This window comes from Psammomys obesus, unplaced genomic scaffold, assembly GCF_907164565.1.
Source record: "Psammomys obesus unplaced genomic scaffold, mPsaObe1.curated_primary_1811, whole genome shotgun sequence".
Lineage (NCBI taxonomy): Eukaryota > Metazoa > Chordata > Mammalia > Rodentia > Muridae > Psammomys > Psammomys obesus.
This window is the reverse complement of record NW_026593286.1, coordinates 40,629,986-40,635,563: the sequence shown is the minus strand read 5'-3', so window position 1 is coordinate 40,635,563 and position 5,578 is coordinate 40,629,986.

The following is a 5,578-nucleotide window of genomic DNA, read 5'->3' as shown; positions in this document are numbered from 1 at the left end:
GTGTGTGTGTGTGTGTGTGTGTGTGTGTGTGTGTGTGTGTGTGTGTGAAAGCAATATTTGTTCGGGAATCCAACACTGTAACACGGTAACACTGGTCGCTGTAACCACTCCTAAACCAAGGACATTTGCCTACCGTGTTCCAGGTAAGCAAATCCGCTGGGGGGCAGCAGAGTCACTCCACACTTCTACCCATGGTTCCAGGATCTGTCTGGCCAGATCTCTCTCTCTAGCTTTCATCTGCAGCCCAAACTACAGATAGACCCAGCTTCTCTCTGTCTGAGGTTCAAACGGAAGGTACCACTTCTATACCAGTGTAGACGGACTTAATGTTGAGTTGATTAAAACAAAAAAAAACATATGAAGAAAGTGAATAAAGAATTGTTTGCTACTGAACGCTGGAGCAGGTTTAAATCTCTCAAGAGACGGCTGAAGGTTAAGAGACTTCCAGTAACAGCAGCACTGTGCGCAAAGGTGGGCAGTACCTTTTCCTGACATTCCCCAGCAGTGTGAGAGGGGTCTCGAGGAGAGCCACGCTTGGGGGCCCCTGGGCTCTATGCTGGTTTAGGACAAGCAGTAATTCCCACTGCGCATCAAGAGGAGGCCTGACTTCCCCGTACATACAGTGTATTCTCCCCATCACATTCCTACTTCAAGAGGACAAGCCGCAGCCCTGACAGTTATGGCTTGTGCTTAGTAATGCCCCTTTAGCTTCTGAGAGAGGCTCAACTGAGGTTCTTCTCGCTTTCTCTCTTTAAAAGCATGTGTTACTAATCAATTCAACTTTTAGGTTCTCTGAAGAAAATCCTTCCCTAGGAAAGGTAAGAGACTGAAAAACATGTGGCTAAATCTAGCTTCGTTTTGGGTTCTGCGGAGGCAATGGCAGCCACGACCGCAGACGAAGGCATCCCGGCTTCAGAAATGAGCTCTTCACGGAGAAGTGAAGAGCTCTCCATGAATCTTGGTTTATAATTATTGCATGATTCCTAAGGGGCACTTTCTGGCACGGCCAGGTTTCCACTCCTCAGGTGAGCCTTCTGTTAAACTCTGCTCCCTCTGATGCATACCCCTCCCCCTCCCCCCACGGTTTATTTGCTGATGACTATTTAATTATACCTGCCAGGCTTGAGAAACCTCCGTGATTAAGAATTATAATACTTTGTTCTATTAATCTTCCTGGATTCTTTTTTCATTTAAGGAAATCAAAATGTTTCTTGTTAATTCTCGGCGTACCTGCAGGAGCTTGGTAGTTAGCGTTAGAGGAAAATAGTTATAACGATGGCAATTGACCGCCTCGGTAAGCAGCAATTAGGACGCGTGTTGGGAGGTTTGGGTGCTTGCTATGCTCACTTAGGGTTGACTTAGAGCATAAACTCTGTTGGCTCTTACATTGTGGGCTCACACGACTGTTCCTTGAATTTGTCGGCATGTATTAAGGGAGCATTATGCTATCCCTAACATTTCCCCCAACTAGTGTGCAAGGAGATGGAACAAAGTTGGCTGATTTGTTTTTGAGACTTATTTAACGCTTTTTAACTATCTGTATGTGTTTGTGTCTTCACTGGGTGTGTATCTGTGAGGCCAGAGGTATCAGAGCCTCTGGCGCTGGAGCGACAGGTGTGTGTGAACTGCTTCCACTTGGGTGTGGGGAACTGAATTCGCGTCCTCTAAAAGAGGACTGCTCTTAACCACTGAGCCATCTCTCAAACACTGGTATATTTCTAATTGAACTTTGAGACTATCACTCTTTCGACCAAACTACAGGGCTCACCAAGGGATTTATGAGGGAGTGGGTGGCCTGGGCCATTGCGATTTGAACTCTTCTATTGTTGACTCTTCCTAAGGAAGTCTTCACTGTAACCAAGGCTGTGTGCTCTCTTGGCAGGGAAGAAAAATTAGGAGAAACAAGGGCAACCTCGACGGTCTAGAGTCTAAATGACACTGCCAGCAGCTTCTGTGTAGTTAGTAGTGGATTTCTCTTCTCTAACAAGTAACAGTGATAAGATTTTTATTGAACTGATGACCTTTTATGGAGTTGGAAGATGGGAAGGCGGCACTTGGTGTGGTGAGTGTGGGGGATTATGCAAATGCACGCCTTCTCAGGATGGGTCAGATGAAACCTACATCTGCAGCTGAGGTAAGTATCGGGTGATGAGGACTAGATGAAAGTAAATGCCTTCTCCAAAACCAGCAAAATCAAACTGGCGGCTTGTAGTATTTGTTCTGTGACATGCCGAGGTGATTGGGTCTATAGAAGGGTGGTGCCAATCTGATCAGAGGTAGTCTGAGGGGAGTGTGTATTTGGAGGGGACCATGCTCCATTGTCAGTGCCCTAGAGCATCCTCAGAGCTGTTCAGCTAAAGTTAGGTCGTATCTTTTTAATTCCTACGTCACCATCAAGACCCCATCGCTGCTTCTGAGTGATGACTTTGTTCATCTTTTGCTTAAGGGTAATGAACGGCCTCCTTGATCTAGTTCCGTCATTCAACTTTGTCCCAAGGAGGTTCTTTATAAACAACTTCAATTTTAATCAGAAGTGAATGGACTGTTGCCCTTAAAGTGGACCAACTGTGGGCTTACAGGGAATTTTATCAACTTTGAGCTTTTATCCAATTTAACTCTCTGCCAATGCTTCCAGTAACACTTTTTAGCCTAAAGAAAGCGCGACCATCTCCTAGAACTCCCTGAAAGAAGAGTAGGGGGAGCCAAATGAGAGGCTAGGAGAAACAGAAAAAACACAGACTGCAGTACTGGTCGTGGCCTATGTGGCAGTGGGGTGCTGGAAACATCTTCCAAAAGGAACTGGGACGAGTCCTCAATGTGACTCTGTGTGGAGATTCCTCTTGGCTAGCCAAGGTAATAATGAACAAACACAGTCTTCCCCCAGTATTACTGTCTAGAAGCTGGGCGACAGCCTGGGCTGAACAGGATGGGCATGGAGAAGCCCAGTCAGTGCTCCACTCTGGAACAGGCCTAGCAACATCTCTGGTGATACCGACAGCCAACGCTGATGGCTGGGCAGCAAGCAAAGCCTTCTGTTGCTCTGCTTGTGCCGACCACAGCACGGGCTTTGCTTTTATAGCTTCCAGATTGCCTCTCTGGCCTTTGAAGAGGAACAGTGAGGATGCTGGCAGCCTGTTCTGTGTTTATAGCCCATTCTCTGTTCTGTCCAGGAGCCCGCCTCTCCATCCTCTTAGTTGTCTTCTGCAGTTAGATTTCCAGGCCAGCTCTCTTTTCAGATCTCCACACTCTCCCAAGCTCCTAGTCTGTGTCTTTCCTTTCCCTTCAATGACTTTGTTGAGATTGAATTTCATTGTAAATGTCACCTACTTAAAGTGTAGACTGTCATAAGGTTTGACGTATGCATTTACTAAGTCAAGATAATGAACCCATTTCTCACTTACGAAGTTTCACAACACTCGAGATAAAGATCTAGGAAAGATCTCTTTATCTTTGCTAAGGTCCTCATTCTAGGACTTTATGTAAATGAAAGCTTTTTCCTTCTTTTTTTGTCTTCTGATTTATTTCACCCAGCACAAATATTTGGAGATTCATTCACAGTGCTGTGTGTATCTAAGGTTCATTCTTTTTTTTTTTCTTTTTATTGCTGAGGAGTAATCCACTTCTATGGGTATACTACAGTTTATTATACTTATTTATTGAGCAATCATTTCTTTTATTCTAGAAACCCATAGTTTTAAAAGCTGGAAGAGCTTTGCAGATCACTTATCTGAGAACACCATTGTATAGATTAGTTAACGGAAGCCAGAACACTCTCTAAGACTGTGCTTGGTGAAGGTGATTTATTGAATTCCAGTAAGATGACGGCCCTGATGATGGACACTTGTTAAAACAGCCTCTAACCCAGATAGACTGTGTCCTACGTGGAAGAGATCAACCAAGTAATTTCTTTTTTAGATAATTTGTGTTATATAAGACTGCCCAGCCGCCTCTAAGCTGAGATAATAGGGCTGTGATACTGTGTCCTCTCCCCTAACTAGCTGATATTATTTGGTCAAAGTCATAGAAGGTTTCCTCTCCGAACCTTGTGTTGAGACTTGTCCCATTAGACACACGAAGCCTGGCGCCATTTGTAACGTGGGTCACTTTGCCTTCTCAGGAAGAGACTCTGTCCCAGCTCTGGGATTCTGAGCTACATCAGTAGCAAGCTCCTCCCCCTCTTCGCTTTTTGTTGTTGTTACCATTGGGTGTGAAAAGCAACAACATAAGACTGTCCCTTGTGATTAGAATTATTTTACTTTAACAAATACTTATCCCCACCCCTGAGAAGCTTCTTGACTTCTTTGTATTTTAATATAACCTAGCCTAAAAGTGTGTTACTGCTGGTTTCACTCTCTTAATTTTATGATCATTGCTTTGTCTCAGTGACCTCAAACTTTAGATATACCTGGAGCTAAGCAGGACATACAGAGGCAAGGACACAGCAGGATGCATGGAGACAAGGGCACTGGCCTGAGCTGACAGTGACCACAGATGGGATTCTGGTAAACTTTCCCAATCTCTCTCTCTCTTTCTGTGTGTGTGTGTCTCACTCTCTGGCATTTGGGGAAGAAGCCATGAAGCCTAACTTGGCATGCTTCCTGGAAGTCTAACTGGGTACATTTCCTCGGCAGTTATAATTTCAGTGACCTTGGGGGGGGTTGGTTATCTTCCTCCAAAACTGAACTCAACCAGGCTGAACCCCAACTGACATCTGCTGGCTGATAATGCTACTTCCATAGTGCAGAACTAGGTATGAAAGGGAACCGCGGCTGTGAGAGACCAAGAGAGCCTGGAGGGGAACATGGCTCCAATGCACCTTGTCAGAAAGAAGCAAACAAAAAATTTAATTCCCTTTGATAATTTAGGCCTTTACAGTACTTCCCATAGCTCAGTTGGTCAATTTAAATGAGTTTGCCACCTTTGAAGACCTAGAATGAAAGCAAGCTTTTGTCTCAGTGGATGGGATGACCGGACTTGGGCCTCCTTGGGCAGAGCTACAGGAGGCTACAGTACACACTTAGGCCTCCTGGGCTCCTGGAAACAGAGAGCCTAGCTACTACTATTACATCTTCATTGCGGGCTATGGGAGTCTCAGGCATCCTCTGCCATTCCTGTTTACCTTTTAGCATTAATTGTGGCGTGGAGGGCTTTGTCTTTGAGTCCCAGGCTTGGTAATGAGACAGAAGATTAGTAATTAGGCAGAACTTCTAATCTATGCTCACTTAGTGCCTGTGGGCCCTTAGGCAAGTCATTCCACCTTTCTGAGTCCATTCCCTCATCTGTACCATGGTAATGATAATACTAATGTGCATGCTGGTGAGTGGCTGTACAGATTAGAGATAAAGTGCCTGGTCCATAGATGATAAATGAATGTCAGACTTGCAGGTGTCAGGGGCACAGGGGACAGAAACATTTTGAGCTCTCTGTATACCTGACGGGGGCCAGCAGAGCACATACGGTAGTCAGTTGGGGGTGGTTCCGTGTTTTGTGCCATTGTACCTCACGCCTGCCAAACGTGGCTGTCATAATCACGGAGTGTATGTTTTTGGAACATTTATGAGGATCATAAAGCTAACCG